A 21,738-nucleotide genomic window follows, 5' to 3' on the forward strand; every position below is an offset into this window, starting at 1 on the left:
TGGTCTTAGCCCCCCCTACAGTCCATGCCCACTTCTCAACATCATTCCTGCACCTGTGCTGTGTTGTGCTTATCTCCAGGAGCCAGAACAAGGACATTTGTTGCGGAAGTTCTGCCCTTGCTGTGTATGTCTCCTTCTGCAGCCACATCCTGTTCTTTCTCACAGCATGTTCTTACCAACAATCCTTGGTTGGCCCCACAGCTATCCAGTTAACCATGTTTGAGATATATCCCCTTATCTTCCAGGCTTCTGCAACACCACTAATTACAATTAAAAAAAAACAAACTTAAAAATGATAAAATTTGAGAACATATAATAAGTACTTCCTTTATACCCTATTTCAAGCCTTACAAAAATTAGACTCTTTTGCAATTATTACAAGATGCTTAAGAGCCTTTCTAATTGTAATACTTTAATCCATCTGGGTCCCTTGTTCATCTGACAATAATCTTGTCCCTTAGAATCTTAAAACGCTCTAAGAACAGCCTATGAGCTGCTAAAAAACTGTAAATGTCTCTCTTTAGACAAAGTTCTTTTTCTTTACAGCATTCTATTAATCAGGTGTTATTTTAATGTCCACAAATATCTTTTAAAATTTATAGACAAAGTCCAGATTAGTTAGAGAATGTAAACTGGGTAGGAAAATCATGAGAGAAGCGAGGAACTGACTGAATTTTTAACTGCTTAATGACAGAAACTGGTTTGTTATAATATTAATAGTTTCAAGAAGGGACCAACACGATGTCAAGTGTCTCTTCCTTAACATTAAGAAGTATTACAATCTTGTATGAAAAACATCCTGGATTTCCCATTCAGTTTTCCTTCAGGAAACTGAGGGTGGAGTGGTTTATAAATGGAACTGTGTTTTAATATCTAAGTTATGGCCATTTTCCTAATTTATGTGAAAATTTTTTAACGATGGAGAATTTATCTGCTATACAAAAAGAGACATTTTGCCATGATATTGCCATGTTGGAGCTTTTCTAGTCAGCCTTAGCAATAATTTATTTGCAAAACCCAAAGGAGATTGTTATCTATCCCCCAACCATCCAGAGACCTTCAACCAGAAAGAAAAGATACCACAACCACTCCATAACTGCTGCTGAGATTCCTTGAAAATTTGTCTTCTACTGGTGTACAGGAAAAAAGATAGCATTCAGACATGCAGGCAGTAGATTTTGTATCTGGTGATTAACTGTTCCAACTGCACAGAGAGAACATCTAATAAAATATCTGAGCATTGGAAAGTCGTTCTGAAAGATGCCACCATTTATTTTTTAGTTTCAAGATACATATTATTCTCCACTTCTCCGCTCTAGTAGGACCCCACCTGCAGTACTGTGTCCAGATCTCAGACCTCCAACATATGGAGGACATGGACCTCTTGGAGCAAGTTCAGAGGAGGCCACGAAGATGTTCAGGGGGCTGGAGAACCTCTCCTACAAGGACAGGCTGGGAGAGCTGGTGCTTCAGCTGGAGAAGAGAAGGTTCTGATGAGACCTTAGAGCTGATTCCAGTACTCAGAGGGGGCCCATAGGAAAGCTGGAGAGGGACTTTTTACAGGGACAGGTAGTGATAGGACAAGGGGGAGTGGCCTTAAACTGAAATAGGACAAGTTTAGCTTAGATATTAGAAAGAAGTTCTTTACTGTGAGGGTGGTAAGGAACTGGCACAGGTTGCCCAGAGAAGATGTGGATGCCCTATCACTGTGAGTGTTCAAGGCCATGTTGGATGGAGCTCTGAGCAACGTGGTGTACTGGAAGGTGTCCCTGCCCATGGCAGGGGATTGGAACAAGATAATCTCTAAGGTACCTTCCAACCCAGGTCATTCAATGATTCTATGCCTATGGTCTCACTGAAATAAATTTTACCTGTTACACCAGCTGGAGCAGGCAGGGTAGGTATTCTATATTGGTTCTACACCTGTTATTATGAAGGTGATAATGATTGTATTCTAACATTCTGAACCACACAGCTCTTTTAAGGCTGAACCCAAAGCAGCCTGGCTCTATAAAATATGTGTTAATATGTGTAGAAAGAAGCTGTATAGAGTATGTGCCTCCACATTCCCACTTTGTTTCATTTCTGTCAAATGTAAATTTCTTGCATTTGAGAATGCAAGAAAGCACATGACAACAAGCCCTACACTGTTCTAAGAACTGACAAAAAATTTAAATTGATTTTGTTTCCAAGATTGCTGAATTTAGTGATCTTACATGTTCCACACTCACTGCAATAAATGAAACTCTCTGGTCTGAAATCAGAAGACATAGTTCAATTTTACCTTTTCACCAGTTTAAAACTGTTGTACTGAGTTAGAGGAAGCTGATATTCTTTTCTCTATCCTTTTGCAAAGTCAGATAAATGCACTTCTAGAAAAATTTAATGCTATGATTTTGTTTCCTACAGATCAAACTAAGAGCTGATATGAGACTGAAGAATCTCCACCATGGTACTATGAGGGTTATCAGGGAACCCACATTTCCAGAGGAAATAACAACAATATTTTGAGAGCTGGGAATTTTTTTATAATTATACAATTCAATAGGATTCATCTGTTTTCCATACAACTTGAATTTTGGCCTTACAACAGGGACAGGGAAAATGCAACTCTTAGCTTTTGAATAAACCCAGACCCAAGGTATGAACAGTTTTTATACCATGATTGGATTTTTAGTGAAAGTCATCAGGATTATTTGCTTTGAGGTTTTTATCAAAACCGTGATACTTTTAAGTGAGTTTCCTCTTGCATTTTTGTTTGAATTCTCAGTGTATGCAAACCTTATGCAAACTGCAGCCAGACCGAAGTCAGAACCCTTGCCAGCAAAAACTGCTGAGTTTCACACAGCTTTAAATATTTTACAAGGTCTGAAGCTTTGTTTGCTCTCATTTGAAAGAACTGTTAGGATACTGCTCACAGTTTGCCTGACCTCAGCCAGTAATTTGGAAGGTTTACTCTCAGGCATACCTGTAACTTTCCACTTCACACTCAGTCTCAACTACTTGGGAAGAGCTGAGGGGGCAATATGTGAAAGGAGAGTCTCAGCCTACATGAAAAATGGTATTGCTTCTTCACAAGTCACTGGGAGGTTAGAAATAGAGCTCTTGAGTGCTCACAAATCAATGTCCAGAAGGATAAACAAAGCAACATACTGTGTGGGGCTGGGTACCTATCACACTAGAGAGCATGAGACAACACTGTAAGAACCAGGCCATCATGTGTAGACTAGAAAGCTGTATTATCAAAAGTCACTTAGTCTGAGAAGCAAATAAATAATGGCACAAACCCTAAATGCAGGTGATGGACTATACCCACTCGTAGTGTTAGCAGAAGGTATCTATGCTTATTCTTCCAACTTTGTAATTCCTGGGTATCAGTAATGAAGTAGCAATAACAGTAATTATCAATTAAAAATTTGTAACTTCAAAGACAACCGCACCAGTTAAGTGGCAAGGAACTCTAATTTGAGCAGATTACATAGTCAAACAGAAGAAAACTGAAGTTACAAATATGCATACCTATTGGCTTTTTAAAAGGCTAATTTTGTATTGCCAAAAAATCAGTGAATGAAAAATCTGGAAAAAAACCCCAATTTTCTGATAAATGTGGCAGCAGCAATGATCTGTATGTACATCTGTATCTATATACAAAAATATATACTCTAATGAAAGGAACAGGAAACTGTCAGCAAGAAAAATAAACTAAAATCTGGAGATAATGATACAATTTTCATGCAAAACCTAGGAAAGGATATCATACAAATGAAGCAGGGGAGAAGTCAGACAATCAGTGTAATTTGCACTTAAAGTTTTAACAAGCTAGAGAGTTCAGAGTTATCTGAACCATAACTGTTGATTTTCAGTAACTGTTGGAACACTGGAAAAGTTCCAGAAATCAGGAAAGAAAACTAATGCTTCACATGCATTTAAAAGGTTGGCAGTCCAGATAATTGCGTATTTATCCACTTGAAACTGATTCTTACAAAATCAATCACAAGGCAAATTAATTAATAGAGAATTTTCAGATGGTACTAAAAATGTCTGTCAATATAACCATAAGGAAAATAAAGCCTGACTACACAAGTGACTTTTTTTACTAAGATGCCAAGATTGGAGTTCCTTTCTCACCCTTGTGTATGACAACTGACTCTGTACTCAGAGTTATCTCAGCCAGTTACCTGGAAGAAAGGTAAAATTATCATTGTTAAAACCTGTAGATGACACAGTTTGGAGGACTGGTAAGCAACAGTCCGGATGGGTCACTAGGACAGAATGGGAGCAAGAGCTGAGATTTTAATACAAGAGTCAGTCAATTCCTTGTGCCTGAAGGTTGTTCCTGACATGGGAAAATAGGAAAATCCCTTTATGCTAGGGAAAAAAAAAAAAAGAAAAAAGAATTATAAGAAATTGAAGAAATTGTGGACAAGAAACTTTAATCTGATGAGATGGCAGGTGGAAAGTTTGCCAATATGGGAAGACCATGGTCAAATAGAGGGACGGAAACATGGCTTTCAGTGTCAGCATCTTTAAGGGATTTGCTCAAGCAAATGATGTTGCAGAGGTAATGAGGCTTGATATCAAGACATACAATTGTGAATGTTAACAAAAAGGGGTGTCAAACAAGTAGAAGTAACCATAAACACTAAAAGTAGCTTAAATACATGAGACAAGGAAGGAGAAATATAAATCTCCCAGTTTGCACTAAAATGGAAAAGTTGAGGTGTAGAAGGCTTAAAGGTCAACCAATACTGAGATCCTACTTCAAGAAAAAGGAAATATTTTCTACTAAAAAGCACTGAATGCATAACCCTGGGCAGGGACATAATACTATCACGAGTGTTCAGATAAAATAAAGACAAACTGGTGATGTCTGAGGAGTGGACAGCTTGCAAATCTTGGTCAAGTCTTCATAGTTCAGATCTGAACAAAATTAATCCTGCTATCAAAGACTCACAGGAAAAAGGACTCTTGTTTTGGAACATTAAGGCCCTGCATGACCATCCTTGCCACTTTCTCCTTCCTCCCTTACTGTTTTGTGTTTATGCAGCACGGTGGAGGAAGGCAACAACAGAATCAGAGTCACAGAAGTAACAGTCAAAACCACGACATGAAAGCCTTTCAGGATGGTGTGGGAGGCCTGTGTAGCTTGTCCAGGAATTTTCATAGCAGAATATTGGGGGGAAAAAAACACAAACAAAGGTGAAGGAATCTTGGGAAATTTTATCATGTCTCCATTGTATCTTAAGCAGTCTTTCCTTTTCCCTTTTCTCATACTCCCAAGCCATATATAATTTTTTTCTTCATACTTAGCAACTCCAAGACACTGTTGTTTTTCTAACCATCCTCATTTCTAGAGCTTTTGTTCTCTTATTTCTCAAAATTTTGCCTTAAAAAACATTTTCCTGGAAATGCTTCATGCCCTTTTACTGCTTATTTCTCTTTGCTACTTCTCTGCTGATCTGCTGCATTCTTTTAATTGTATCTGCTTTAAATAATAATACTTTAAGGATCATTAACATGATCTTATTGAGTGATTCACAAATGCTTACTGGCATGCATTTTGGTTTGCAATCATGAGTTGTACAGGTTAAAAACCTCTGCCCATCAAACAGCAACGGAGATGTCTTCTGATCACAAAGCAGCCTGCTAATCAGCACGTTCAGGATAAAAACAATTTGCTGTGAATAAAAGAAACGATTTATTACATATTAACAACTATTAACTAATAAAACAAAAAATACTGATATTTGCCATACATATGACTACCAATCTCATTTACAAATATGCCTAAGTGAAATTATTTCAATTTAAAACAAATATTTATGCTTTTGGTAACATGTCTGCTCATCATTCAAATTATTACATCCTCATATTTCTCACTAGAACTGTAAAAAAATTTTTTTTTTATTAAACAGGATTAGATTAGGTTAGGTTAGAAAAAAGCAGATTGGTTATCTTTAGTAAAGTAAAGGTTATATATTTCAACTACCATAAAGAATTGCAAAACTTCAGTGTGTGTAGGGTTAAAGGGTGGAAATGTGCTGTAACTTGCAGTGGAAATTTCCACTGCATGCTTTATTGGCAGAGGAATGAGCCTTACCCATGGTAAGGGGGGCTGGGAGTGTGGTCTCTTCATAAACACATTGGAATGCTGTGTCACGATATTTTTCCTTCCAGTTTTCTCACCAGTTTTTGGTTTTGGTCCCCCTGAGTTTTCCAGGGTCACAATGCACACTGATCCACTAAAACCTGAGGGACATATTCCTGAGGACAAACTGCAGGATCGTATCAGGCTCCTCCACTGTTTTCTCATGCTGGTGCACTGCACTCCCTGTAGCATTCTCCAATCTTTGTCACCCATTCACTCAGTCACCCTTTTCATTATTGAATGTAACACCGTCTTTTTTCAAACTCTGTAAAGCAAATACATAATTATGGGTATGGGAAAAAGTGTAAGGACAAAACCTGTTCTTCTGTCTGTACAACAGTAGTTACTGTGCTTCTAAACTAGTAATTGGTTAGAGGATACAAGAGGGAAGTTAGGAATACTTGGAGAGAAGTTACCTAGAAGGTCAAAAAAGCTCAGTACTGGAACCCAAGGTGTTCAATTTATTTGTCAATGATCTGGAAAAGGTCTTATGTAGTGAAGCAGCAGATTGTGCAGCATTGATATTTGTAACAGTCAAGATTAAAGGAACTGCGAAGGAACTGCTAAAATACACAATGTTTGTGCGTTGAAAGGACAAACACAAGATAGGAAAGGGTTAACAGAATTTTAAGAAGTCACTATGTAGATGTACAGATATGGGCTTAATTAAGTTTTTGGCATAAGTAATAAAACTTTAGTCAATGTGAATAGTTGTCCAAAAGTGGGAATCAGAACATAACACAACCCTGTGAATTACGATGAAAGGAAAAAAGAAAAATAGATGGTTAGGCCTCTTTATAAATCCATCTTGATAATAAATCCTGAATTTTGATCACAGTTCCTTTCTCACTGCCAAATTGAATATGTTGGAAACTGAAAAGGTATAAAGAAATGAATGACAGAGAGATATGGTTTTCTCATGAAAAGAACCTGAGCAAAGAAGGACTTTTCTTCTTAAAAAAAGAAATATATCAAAATTACTCAAAATCATTATTTGACTGAGAGTAAATAGACAACAGATCACAGAATAATAGAATGGTTTGTGTTGGAAAGGACCTTTAAAGGTCATCTAGTGGCTACCCTGGAGGTGTTTAAGGCCAGATTGGATGGGGATTTGAGCAATCTGATCTGGTGAAATATATCCCTGCCCATGTCAGGGTGGTTGGATTTAGATGATCTTCAAAGATCTCTTCCAGCCTAAACTATTCTATAATTCTGTGATCTTGTGACTAGGTGAAAGTTTAGATCTCATGAGGAACCCTCCAAGCACTCCCATCACTTGGAACAATTATAACAAATTACCTATAAAAAAAAATAACATATACCTTTAAAAAAAACAAAAAAACCAAAAAACCCAAAAATATTATTAAAATATTTCACCTATAGCAAATGAAAGTTATTCAGAAATACAGATTTCTTTGGGTTTGATCTGAAAATCTTGCAAAGGCTGGGTAAGTTTATGCCCAGTTAATGACTTGGGGGATAATGGGTAGGGATGTTCTGTAGGTCATGCCCAGCTAATATGTGACCTAATGAGCAGAGACATCTTCAGCTAGATCAGGTTGCTCAGAGCCTTGTCCAACCTGGCCTTGGATGTTTCCAGGGATGGGGTATCCATCACCTCTTCAGGCGACCTATTCCATTGTCTCACCACCCTCATTGTTTAAAAAGTTCTTCCTTACATCTAGGCTCAATCTACCCTCTTTTTGTTTAGAGTCATTTCACTTTGTCCTGTTGCAACAGACACAGCTAAATGGTCTGTCCCCATCTTTCTTGTAGGCCACTTTTAAATACTGAAAGGCCACAATAGGGTGTCCTTGTAGCCTTCTCTTGTTAAGGCAGAACAACCCCAATTCTTTTAGCCTCTCCTTATAAGAGAGGTGCTCTGATCTTCTTGTGTCTCTCCTCTGGGCTCACTCCAACAGGTCCATGTCTCTCTGATACCATGATGATTTTTTTTGCCTTTTCCTTTTACATACCTTTCATGTATTCTCAGTGTCCTTAGCACACATACTTGTAATTCTTTAAGCCTGATATCTTAGCATAGTCCTGGAATTCTGCTAGGCCAGAACACCACACATCCTGAAGGCCTCACAGCTGGAGGCCAGAAAGCCTTGTGCTATCTTGAAAAACTAAGGCCCTCTCTAGAACGTATTCTGTAAACTAAGATTAGGCCCATCTGGGGGGGAATACTTTCGAATAGGGAGATGTCACACCATTCATTTAAGCCTCTCATTGGGGAATCTTTGTCAGATATGCTAATTTGCAAAGTCTATAAAATTGTATATGCAATATATGGGGTGTGTGCATTTTGGTGTGTTCCACCTTGACAAACTGTTGCACCATAAAGATCCCTATTAAATACCAAAGTAAAAACCCTTTAATCTCTTAACTGTGTCTGACTCTTAATTCTAAGATCAGGAAAAAGGCATCACCTCCTGTGCTGGGACCCCAGAGCTGGATGCAGTGCTCCAGGTGGGTCTCAGCAGAGCGGAGCAGAGGGGCACAATCCCCTCCCTCCCCTGCTGCCCACGGGGCTCTGGGTGCAGCCCAGGACACGTTTGGCTCTCTGGGCTGTGAGTGCCATGGCCGGGGCATGTCCAGCCTCTCACCCACAGCACCCCCAAGTCCTTCTGGGGAGGGCTGCTCTTGGTCTCTCCATCCCCAGGCTGGGTTGATTCCAGGCGTCGCCCCAACCCAGATGAAGCACCAGCACTTCGTCTTATTGCATCTCATGACATTCCTGTGGGCCACTTCTCGAGCTTGTCCAGGTCCCTCTGGATGGCATCCTGTCATTCAGACATGTCAGCTGTACAACTCAGCTTGGTGTCATTTGCAAATTTGCACTCAATCCTTCATCTATGTCATTAACATAAATATTAAATAACACTGGTCCCAATACAGACCCCTGAGGGCACCACTTGGCACAGATGTCCATCAGGACTCTGAGCCATTCACCACTAACCTCTGGATAGGACCATCCAACTAATTCCTTGTCCACTGACCATTCCACCCATCAAACCCATGTCTCTCCAATTTAGAGAGAAGGATCTTGTAGGTGACCATGTCAAAGGCTTTACAGAAGTCCAGAAAAATGACATCTGTAGCCCTTCCCTTGTCCACTGAGGTAGTAGTCACTTGATCATAGAAGATGACTGGGCTGGTCAGGCACGACTTAGCCTTGGTGAAGCTGTGCTGGTTCTCCCCAATCACATCCCCGTCCTCCAAGTGCTGTAGCACACTCTCTAGGAGAATCTGTTTCATGATCTTCCCAGGCACAGAGGGGAGGGTGACAGATAATTCCCAGGAACCCTACTTTCTTCCCTTTTCAAAGATGAGTACAATGTTTCCTCTTTTCCAGTCACCTGGGACATTACCTGACTGCCATGACTTTTCAAATATGATGGACAGCACCTTGGGAACTACATCAGCTGATACCCTCAGATCTCTGGGATGTGTGTCAGGTACTCACATCTGTTCAGATTCTTTAGGAGTCTTTAACCTGATCTTCTCTTACAGTGGGAGGGACTTTACTCTCCCAGTTCCTGGATGAAGCTCCATCAATTTGGGAGATGTGGGAAGAGAGGTTGCCAGTGAAGACTGAGGAAAAATATTGTTGAGTACCTCAGCTTTCTCATCTGCTGTCACCAATTTCTCAGTTGTGCTCATCAGGGGGCTACATTTTCTCTGACCTTTCCCTTGATTCTTGGTGTCCTTTGTGAAGTTCAGCTGTAGTCAATTCTTTCCATCCCTACACAACTGGATAGTGTCCCTATACTCTTCGCTGGATACCCATCCCTGCTTCCACTGAGCATTTCCTTCTTGCCCTTTAGTTCAAGCAGCCATGTCATTCCCTTTCCTGATTTTTTACTTATGAGGAACAAGAGCTCTGGTGCTCCCTGGAACACACCCTTCAAAATCTGCCAGCTCTGTTCCAGGCCCTTGTCTCTGAAGGCAGTTCCTCAGGGGACACCACTGGAAAACTCCTTAAACAACTCAAAGTTTGCGTTCTTAAAATTTGGTGTCCTGACTTCACTCTTCTGCTGACTCATACCCCTCAGGACTGTGAACTTCACCAGTGCATGATCACTGCAGCCCTGACTGCCTCCAGTCATGTCACTGATTAGCTCGCTTGGATTGGTGACTGACAGGTCCAGTAAAGCTGGACTGTCACCTATATTAAGTAAATGCTTATTAAATATTTATCTCTCTTTGAACACTAGAGGGCACCAATGAGATCACCCAGCAGAAAAACTGATCCTCTCACGGTAAAACCGTTTGTGAGGGTAACACAGTTCACTGAGGCATTTGTTGCTGTAAAGTGTTGTGGTAGTCAGTATTTTAAGGGCTTCAAAAGAAAAGTGACAAAATGCAGTGAATCCCACGAGCAGTGGTGAAGCTTTGCAGCTGCTCACTCAGAAAATACTCCGGAAAAGGATGCCCAAGCAGAGTGTTAGCTCTCTGTCTTTGAGTCTTCCACAAGAACCTTCAGTGGAGCCATACTAGAAGGAAAATTCTGAGATGAGACAAAACTTGGGGATTTCGTAACATGACAAATAAATGTTCTTGACACTAAATGTACACACAAAATGCCACATTTAACAATAACCTGACACCAACATCTAAAACCTGTGAAACCGAGACATTTGTAACGAAAGTGAATGAACAACAGTGCTCAGAGTGCTGTAGTGAATGGGACTACATCTGGCTGGTGACTGTTCACCCTGCAGAGATGGATGTGGAGCTGGCTGGTGCTGGGCTCAGTGTGGGTCAGCAGTGCCTGGGCAGCCCCAAGGGCAAACCCCATCCCGGAGCACCAAGCACAGCACAGCCGGCACAGAGAGGGGATGGTCCCGCTGGGCTCAGCCTTGGGGCGGCCTCAGTGCGGGCACTGTGTGAAGTGTTGATGTGAAGGTCCTTTAATGCATCCTGAGGAGGGCAAAAAAGCTGGTGAGAAAGCCTGAAAGGAATGTCCTGTGAGGAGCAGCTGAGCACTTTGGGTTGTTCAGAAGAAAAGGAGGCTGAAGGATGACCTCATTGCTCTCTGCAGCTTCATGAGGGAGGGGACAGAGACATGCTGAGCTCTTCTCCCTGTTACTCAGTGACAGGATGCATGGGAATGATTCAGAGCTGTGCCAGGGGTGGTTTGGATAGGACTGTATTCCACACAGTGAATAATTAAATGATGAAACTGTCACAGGGTTCTCTGAATATAAACACTATAAATGTAAGCTAAAAATCAATTAGGCAAAATAATGGAAGAAAAAAAACCACAAGTAAAAGCTTCTAAACAAAACCCCCACATTTATAAATTCCATTCACAAGTCCCATATTGCCTCAGGCTAGAATGGGCACATCAAAGGAAACACCACTATGTTCCTGTATTGCTTGAAAACTCTTCCCTTTAGCAGCTGCTTTTGGCCATTGGCAAGAACAGGATTCAGGGCTAGATGGACTTTTGAACTGACCTAGGAGAATATCAAGGTAATTATACCAGATCTTTGCACAACAATTGGTCATGCAATTTATAGAATGAACATCAACTCAATAGAAGTAAGCTCATTTCTCAACATGAAAGAGAAAAACATAAACAGTTAACCATATGTCTCTGATTCATTCTCAGGATATACATTTACACATTTAATTAATTTTAGGGAAAAGAAACTACAAAATGTAGTAAGGCAAAATGGCAGCAGGCAAAATGGCTTGCTTTAGTATTAAAAAAAAGTTTGATTTTTTCTTACGAAGCTTTTTAATTTTCTTTAAATTTGAAACTTAATGTCTGTCAATGATTTTTTTTTTGCTTCTTTAAGGAGATCAGTCAATGCAGAATGCAGTAATCCATTAATGTTTCCTCGTGGTTTCTTGTCCAATGTTAGAATTCGTTGCATATTAACATAGATTATAATAAGAAGTGGTTCCAATTTGACAATCCTAATTTTTTGTTTTCTCCTGTCTTGGGATATATTTTGAATAAGAAGTATTTGAAAATCAAATAAGTCATTTAGATGCATTTGCTTGCATTTTATGTTATGCCTGCTGTGAATTAATCACCATCTGTTCCAAAAAGAGTTGTATCTTTTCTTGGGAATGATCACCAACTCCTATTACTGCCTATTTTTATTTCTAAGTCAATTTTCTATCACTGATTTACAAAGCTTATGTGTCACAGCTATCCTTCATAAAGGGAAAAAATGTTTGGTGTGTTCTGCTTCAGTTTGACAACTCTGCTGAAACTTGGAGCATTTACAGTAATTTACAACTCTAAGGTACTGTGATATGTGGCTGCTGTTATTATAAGTATGAAGTTGTTATTAGTTCAAGTACTAAGCTATTGTTATTGCTGTATGCTTTACTATACACTGTGTGAATTATTAATTCCTTTTTATGCTGATCAAGCATTTTTAGGTGAAGATACAAAGAAAAATGTGAAGTTTTATTACTGTTTCAGCCACTTTCTCTCATAATTTGTTTTGCTGTTTTGTGAAGTCTTCATCTTTATAGAATGTAGTGGTCATCATTCTGAAGCCACACATAGCTCAGAAACTCTGTTTCACAGGAAAATTTGAATCTGGCCCAAAGGTTTTTTAACTAATTTTACATCTGCCTTTAAAAACATTAATTAGCCAAAAATATTACCAATGGAGATTTTAAAAACCAAAATTCACCCTGTATCCTCACACACAGATTAAATAAGCCATCAAACTTGTCAGATTAATTCTTCCAATTGCCGGGACAAGAATACCAGATCTTCCAGACACCTTTTTACTGGAAAAAATAACTGCATGTTTAACTACACTTTACAACAGCTAGTAGCCTTAGAATACTGACGTGAGAAAGGATTCACAGGTTTCAAACCAACTTTGACACAGAGCTTTCATCTTCTGGCACAATGCTTCCACTTGCGCTGAAGTGAGGTGTGAAACACAGACCCAACCATCACTGCTGTTGCAAACTAGAGAGAATTCATTTTTCTGCAAAAATACAGAGGAACCAAGCGTACAGCTTTGACAAAAATCCAGTTTGCTCACAGAAGAAACATGGACTGTAATAGCTAAAGCAGTAGTTCAGGATGTCAAGTAATATCAAGTGGATAACACTCCAAGTATGTGTTTGAGGGGGCAATATCATTCCTCTGTGGAATTATATTTGTAGGCAGTAGTGATTCCCTGTGTTGCACAAAGGTGCCTAATACATTAAGAGGAGCTATAAATTTCATTTGGAATCAAATCTAGTGGAATGGTGAGAAATGTTTTAAGCCAGACTTGTGTCAGTAGCAACAAATTATGAAGTTTTGATCGACACACCAGAATTACAGGCCAAGCGAAGCAGAAATACACAGTCTAGTGCTAAAAGAGCTGGCTGCTTGGATCAAGGCAAGGTTAGACTGGATTGAAAGACTTTCAAAGTGTTGCGCATCAATTTTAAGCAAGCAGTAGCAAAACAAGACAGATGCTTTTGATAGATACCTTATACCCTGTATCTAACAAGGGGTTCATGGGTATGCATTTGAACAATTTTTATTAAGTTCAATCCAAATGAGTTTCAGTTTCATTGAAGTGGATGTATTGAAGCCACTGCTGGCTACTGAAAGCAATGTTAAAAAAATAAATAAACTACTCACTGAGGATGAAAAGTCTGACCCTTATCCATTCTTAGTATTGTTAAATCAGGAGCAGCACTAATGAAATCTGGTTTGTCACCTCCCAGTTTAAAGGAAGGCTAGAAAATAGAAAACTTACTATCATCAAAGTGGGGTTTAAAATGAAAAGTGTACAAAATCCCAACAAAATATGGGATCATGAAGCTGCCATCACTCAATGAACAAAGGATCATACTTCTGGGGTTGAAATTAAAACTGTCACAAGTGATGGAGTCGTGTTCCTTATGGGGTATCATGTGTCCCCTGTCTTTCCAGATGACTCCCATCCATATGTGAAGAAGAGCATTTAAGACACAGGACACCTATAATTTACCCTAAGGGAAATTGAAAACATGCAACAATCACACCCAAGACACACAGTCAGACATATGGACAAAAACAGACCAAATGCTCTCTGCTGCAAGCAAATTTCCAAGGAAATTGGCCAGAACTATGTAACTTGGAAGGGAGGTAAATCTGCTCGGCCTTAGTTCTTTTAATGAGATAAAATACGGGAGCATATTTCTCAAACAGAATTGGTGGCGATCTTAGTTAGGCATATGGCAAGGAATGAATTGTCACAATGAAGAAATAAAGCAGGAGATAAAGGGAAGCTCCCAAGTGCTGCTCCTTGACTCATGCAGGTGGTTCCCCTTGGAAGTGCTGCATTGTATGGTGCCACACTGCATTACTTTTGCCAACCAAACTGCACAGGCACAGTAAGGTTTCTGCTCAGACACAGCAATGCTGCTGTCAGACTTCTTAAGAAAACTGTATACCTGCAGCTCATCTAGAGTTTGATAAACTTTTTCTAAAGTAATATGTTAGTGAGGTTAAGAAAAATAAGGCAGAAATGCAGCAAAATGCAAGAAATATGTTTTTTTGGCGAATGCTACTATTAAATCATAAAAACTTTTCTGAACTGATGACAGATCAGAAGACAACATTAGATTTCACATATTTCTGATGTCAGAAGAAGAGAAATGAAATTATTTTGAAAAGCAACATCATTGGTATCAGTTACTTTTAGCTAAAAATGACAGGTTTGTGTTTTGGGAATTGAGACAAGAACAAAAAATTTGTTATGAGTCGCTGGTGTCTGGAAACTTCAGACACATTTCTCTTTTCACCTTGATAGTGAGGCATTAAGTCCTTTACATTATCTTCTTCTGAACTGAGGTTTTCTAAAAACATCTCCTACTATAATAAATATAACTGAGATCATGGCAGATACTTGTCAGAAAAGACACAGTTAACAATCAGAAAAAAATTTAAAGTCCCTCTCAGAAACAAAGTTTTAAATTAGTTTTAAAAATTAACACCTTAATAGATGTGCAGTAAAAAATTCTAGTTCATGCTGACCTGTTTATCAAAAGGACAGAAGCAACAGAATATCTGAAGCTGGGGCGTATTAGAAGCACTACGCCACTTGTGGTGATGAGAAAGGCTAAATACTTGAAGATAAAAAATATGGCTACTTTGGACTAGAATTTTTGAGTCTCTTAGAGACTTAAATTATTACAAAAATGCCTTTAAAGCTTACACCTCCGACTCACAGCTTTTAAAAGAATACAAGTTTCTATCTGATTTACCAGAAATAATTACAAAAGGGGCTTAAATCTCTTAGAATCTGACCATGTCTTCACTGTGGTGATTATTCAAGGTTTGTTTCAGTAGCACTGATGTTCTCAATTTCTGATATGATCACACATCCTCAAATTACACATTCTAAACCTTTCTAGAAAGAATGGCAGCCAGGTAGTGTACTGTTTTAGTCAAATTAATGTATGCTATGACTACAACCATCTCTCATATATTTCTCTTTGCATGGTTTGCTATTCACTAAACAACCAGAGGGCTTGGTGACGGTGAGGAAGTAGTGGGTGGTGTTTATTTCAATTTCAGTAAGGCTTTTGACACAGTCTCTTGAGACATCCTTATAGACAAACTGATGAAGCACAGACCAGGTGAGTAGACAGAGAAGTGAATGGAAAGGTGGCTGAACTTCAGGCTCAAAACCCTGTCTTAAGTGGCACAAATCCAGCTGGAAGCCAGTCACTTGACCTTAGGGGCCAGTACTGGCATTGATACTGGAGTGAATCTGCTAAGAGGCCATGAAGACAATTAAGTGATTGGAGTGCCTGAATACAAGGAGAAGCTGAGAGAGCTGGGTCTGCTCAGCCTGGAGAAGAGAAAGCTCAGGGAGTTGTTATCAATGAGTATAAATACCAGGAGCATGGGGCTGGCAGACTAAAGAAGATGGAGCCAGGCTCTGCTCATTGATGCCCAGTGACAGGAGGCAGTGACAAGAGGTACTGGGAAGAAACCGAAATACAGGAAACTCAGTTTAAACACTATAGCTTTTTTTTTAATATATAGTGATGGAACACAAAACCAGGTTGCCCAGACAAGTTATAGGGTCTCTATCCATGGCAATATTCAAAACATGAAAGGGCCCAGCCCTGGGCTGCCTGTCCTCACAGACCCTGCTCTGAGAATGCAGGTTGGACTAAGCATTCTCTGGAGGTCCCTTTCAGCCTCCAATCTTCAGTGATTCTACCGTTTAATTCACCCCATAAATTCCTCTAAACAGGGACCCTCCTATCTTGTATGTTAATAAAACATAACACGACAATCTACAGAGAATTCCAATGACTGATTCAATTACACTCTGTACTTATCTAGATGCTTTTTCTCATGTTTCCCTAGTAGGACACTTGGAAAAGGAGGGTTTTCTACTTTCTCTGATAAGCTGGTTTTCAAAGGCTGAAGAATTATTACCACCTGCAAAATATTAACTGAATAAACAACACCAAATAATTTAAAACATCTGCTTTTTGTGAGCAAGTTTGAAAAAACAAACTGAAGACTTTGTAATAAAAATGCTGTCTAACAATATAATCTTGAAGCAGTCTGACAAGTTGCCCAATTCTTTCGTGGCTGGTGCCTTTAAAAACTACTCCCTGTTGTGCAGTTTTTTGCTGAAGTTCTTGAAGTCTGTTTTGTCTTGTCAGTGTTTCTCTCCTTGCTTGTAGTTCAAAGACATACCAGGCAAAGTACAGCATTTTTATGACATTAGTGATTAATATTGTTTATTATTTTATCTTGCCCTGAGTGAGCCAGATATTTCTCAGGAAGTGAATCCCAGAAACACATGGGCCTGCCTTTATTGCACCGATAGTCCTCATGTCTAATATGGCCCATTTCCTTTTTGTTCTGTTGGGTATTGGACAGCTTCAAAAGAGCATTAAAACACTTCCCTTGCCATCCAGAAAACTCAGCATTGGTGCAGCTTTCTCCCATAAGGAATCGCCATCTGCACACAGAGCTACAAAGGGACCAATATAACAAACAGTCATTTTGCCTCTTCCTTGGGATGGAACAACAAAAGGGGTTGAAAAGCCCATTCATTCCTGCCCCTCTAACCCCTGGCTGGTGGCAAGTTCAGAGCACCAGAATTACTGTGTAACCTGGCCATTGCACTACGGTCACACTTTGTTCAAGGTTTCACAGTCTCACAGTGAGGCTGTGCTTGATTGACACTGATACCTTTTTTTTTCTGAGATGCAAGATCCCTTTTCACTTGCATAAGAAAGCTCTCCAAGCTTTATTTTCACATTTCTATTAGGGTTTTTCTGCCTTTGACAGATGGTATGTTCTTCTGCTCATATGTATGAAGAAGAAAGCATTTTTCAACTTGTTTGTTCCTTATATAATCTTCCAGGCGGTTTTTCACTGGCACTATCTTCTTCTTCTCTAGAAAATACAAGCCACTGTCCTCTTTCTCCATTTCAAAGACTTTTGGGCCCACAGCCCTGTGTACTATTTCCAGTTTTTACTGACATACTGACTTCAGTGTTTAATCAACTACCTTCTCCTGAAATATCCTGGTTCCTTACAAGCAGCACTCTAAATGATTCTTCAGTGGACTGCCAACAAAAGGATGATAATTGAGTTTGTGGTTTGCTTGTCATGCAAACAAATGGTATCTTAATGTCTCCTTGGGCTTAGCTGATGGTATCTAATGTCATTTGTTTTCTACTATTAGATTTTTGACCCAAAGGAATCACTCTGTGAACTTCTGGTCCATGAATCAGATTTATTGCCATTAAAGTAATGCTGTTATTATCCTATGAGGTAATGTGACTAACAATAGTAACAATAGTAATTGGGTAAGAATAATAATTATGAAGACTATTATTAACAATATAAATACATTTATTTAAGCTTTTCATCTTGTTATAGTGTAAAAACTGACAATATCACAGAGCAATAAAAATTCAAATACATCCTTTCACTAGTAAACAAATGGGATCTACTCTACTCCTATAAACCATTGGGAAGTACTGGCTTTCCCCAGAAGGTGGTGCTTCTGTGCCACTAAATGAAAACCACACCGCAGTCCTCCAATTTCAGGCAAGATCCTCACATGATTGAACATAAAATTAACGATCGTTCCTGACTTCAGTTCTTCATTTTGAAAAGACTGACTGAACTGTCAAGATAACAAACAGGTATCTTTCTTCCACAGAAATGACTTTTCCAAGTTTTCTAAAACATGCTCTCTTGTCATTTTACATGCACTGACAGTGAAATAGGTTTTGGCTGGTGTTGAACATTAGTCCATGCCCAAAACAATAAGAAATAATTTATAATTTTTTGTTAAAAGATAAGAACATGTAAGCATGGGTTATTTAATTTTGTACAAACATATATCTGGCAAGAAGCTGCAGTTTTGATAACTGATCTTCACTATCTTGCTGCAATTTTAATAACTGGTTTTTACTACTTTGAATTAAGAAAATGTTTTTGTAAAGCCAGAAAGTGAAGATAAAAATATTTTCACAAAAATAAGCTCAAAAGAATTTCTTTGGCATTAAACTATGAAGTGTCTGAGTGTCAAAAGAATCCATAAAACCCCTAATTTATTTTAAAAAAACAGCATTTTAATTTATGCAATATTTTTCATGCAACAGGAACACAGAAATTATTTTAGAGGCTTTGGTATATAATATCTAGAATTTCATAAGTTCTATTTCAAAAGCCAATTTGAAGAGGTGAGGATTGCATCCTTTACTTCTGTTATCAGCTGTTTGTAAGTACTTGAAAACTTATCTGTTCCAGTCTGAACCTCTGCTTAGACAAGGTTGAACAGATGGCCTCAGTCACTGATTTCCTACAGGAACTGAAGGCACAGGAGACCAGAAGTTGCTCTTATGTAGTGTCTGTACCTCCATAAATTCACTGTTAACCCAGAGCACATCATCTCCCCAGAAACACAAACTATTCTGATACCTAAAATGCTGAAGTGCTACAGTCACCACAGAGTTTCCTGGCCACATGACCTGGTTCACGCCCCATAAACATGCAGCCTTCATTGCAGACCTGTGTCTTGCTCAAGTTCTCTGCTGGGTAAAGGCATTTATATGAGTTTATGGGTTGGTTGGTAACTGTATTGAATCAGGCAGATATCTGACTGGAGACTCTTGGTAGGGTAGTGTCTGTCTGTATTGTTAGCTTCATGGTATGACAATTCTTTTGTGAACCTGAACCAATATAATAATTCAAAACAAAACAAAACAAAACCAACAACAACAACAACAACAACAACAAAAAACCCAACAAAACAAACCAAACCAAAACCAAACAAAACAAACAAACAAAAACCAAACCAAACCAAAACAAAACAACAAAAACACCACAAAACCAAATCAGAATTGCAGCCAAAGGGAAATGGCTGATTAATTTAAGTACGCAAATTTGGAAAATCATTACACTATCTGCTTCCTTGACAGAGCCTGTCAACTTCATACTACTAGTGAGTTAAAAAGTTAGCCAAAGTTCGGGGCCCTGATGGTTTATCACCTTTAGAATCAGGAATGGGGAGTCTGAGTCAAACATCTCCAGACTTCCAGAAAGAACCAGAGATGAGTTTCTCTTTTCTTGAAGCTACTTTAACCAGCTACAGGTAGATTCTTCCATTAGAAACTGAAGAAGTCAGAGCTTTGATAAGGGCTGGGCTGAAGGCGTTACCTCAGCATGTTTTGGTTAAGCACTTACACAGCGCATACAGGAAACCAGGCTTCACTTAGCCCAGCATTCACTGAACCACTTCTTACTCCAACTAGTCAGTCCAGTATCTCCAACAGGGATGTAAAGCTGCCTCTCACCTCACTCTTCCTCCTGGTGCCTGGAAATCCTTCAACAGCCGCACTGTAGGTATTTCTTTCCCAGAGTTTCCCAGGAAGTATGGCCTGTGTAGTCACTGCCCTCACAGTGCTTGATCACTACTTGATCTCTCAACATAATAGGATTGAAGCATTATGAGCTCTTTAAAAGCTTGAGCTGGCAGAAATACACTTTTTACTCCAGGTTTCCAAGAGGAACTGCTGAGCACCCCTCAGCCAGCAGAGCCAAAACCTCAGTCCTGGAGGCTGGTGTAAGGTACTGCAGGATGGTTGCTGCAGAACTGTCCCAGACAAGAAGAGCACAGGCATGACTACACTGGATGTGGAGTTATTCAGCCCACACAGAGCTGAGGCTTGCTGCATCACATGTGGGGGCAAACTGGGGTCCTTTCGAAAGAAAGATCTGAACCACAGATCTTGATTTTCACAAGAGTATGCACAGACTGTTCACCAAACCCAAAGTCACAACCTTCCCTTTAAATAAAATGCAGTATTTTACAAAGTAAGGATTTTTCCATCCTAATGTACCCTCATTAGTCAAATTAAATTAAAACACTATTTTTTTTTTAACTTGTAAAGTTTTTTCAGGATTATTTCACCAGTAGTTACAAGAGGATTGATAGTGCTATACATCCATGCAGTAGCAGCATGAAGTTTACAGGACTACCCTATGTTAGACAATCCTAGTTTGTCACACACCCACTTTGCATGTTTACATGGTATTTTATATATCTTTTACTGACTTTTAACACCTAGTAATATTGTGTTTGCCCAGTACTCTTAAATTTCCTTTTCATCTTCAAGCACTCTGCATACATTAACATAAACCTCTTGATTAATCGCTTCACTACTACTTGTTATTTCTCCCCCTCCCAGAAATGTTATAGGACCAGCTGAAGAGTTGCTGCTACAGTGCTAAGTTCATGTCTTAAAGCACCAACTTCCCTGACATGCACGTCAAACCCTTGATTCTACTGCAGTGGAAATTTACAGTACACTGAAAAAAAATTTGATCAGGCTTTCTTCCTGGATGCAAACTAATAAAAGGGTTTTTGAGGAGAGGTTGTCATTGCAAAGGGACTAGAGGATTTAGGAAATGAATCTCTAAGAAAAAAACTAAGACCTATGCAACCCTGGTGACATATGTCATGTATAGTCAAAGATTTCTTTTTAAAGGTCACTGTTGTATGTGCATCATCTTGTACAAAATACTTAGTATTTAAAAGCACCGCATATTGAAGAAATAGGTTAATTCTCTCACCTAGTACATATGATGTTTTCTTCAGAGGTAAGAAAGATGAATATGGGGTTAAAAGAGAGAAAGGACTGGTTAATCAGGATAGACAAAATCATAAGATTTTCTGAAATTATGACTTGAGCTCAGACAAAATGGATTAGATTAACTTTTCAAAAACAGATGGTTTGATGCAGGAGACCTCTTTGAGGAGGAAAGGATTTTCAGAGAATTCACATGCTTGAGGAGAAAATGAAACAAAGCTAATTCAAAGAAAAGTTTGAAAGCTGAGAAAAAAACCCCTGCCTATTCTAATAACATTAAGTTCTCAGTGGGAATGTCAATTTTCTTTTGGTTATAAAACTTGGATTAGTCTGGAAAATGAAGTGCTTGAATTTTAAGGGCTGAGTCAATCTTTGAATACTCTCTGCAATTATGGTCTCCCTGTAATTCTTTCTTGAACTTTATCCTGAGTAATCTTCACATGCATGCTTTGCATTCTAAATCATTAAGGGGTTTTTTCTAC

General features: G+C 39.0%; 1 long non-coding RNA gene across 2 annotated transcripts in view; it reads right to left on the reverse strand.

The window, feature by feature from the left end:
• Positions 1–1,850: 1,850 nt before the first annotated feature.
• LOC108445660 overlaps positions 1,851–21,738 on the reverse strand; it is a 120,817-nt gene continuing 100,929 nt past the window's right edge. For both annotated transcript variants that reach the window (XR_001860609.1, XR_001860610.1), the window contains 2 exons: positions 6,101–6,413; positions 1,851–5,678 (listed from right to left, as the gene is read on the reverse strand). This is a non-coding gene — a long non-coding RNA (uncharacterized LOC108445660). The remainder of the gene's footprint in view (positions 5,679–6,100; positions 6,414–21,738) is intronic.

The sequence above is a fragment of the Corvus brachyrhynchos genome, unplaced genomic scaffold, assembly GCF_000691975.1.
Source record: "Corvus brachyrhynchos isolate BGI_N302 unplaced genomic scaffold, ASM69197v1 scaffold42, whole genome shotgun sequence".
Classification (NCBI taxonomy): Eukaryota; Metazoa; Chordata; class Aves; order Passeriformes; family Corvidae; genus Corvus; species Corvus brachyrhynchos.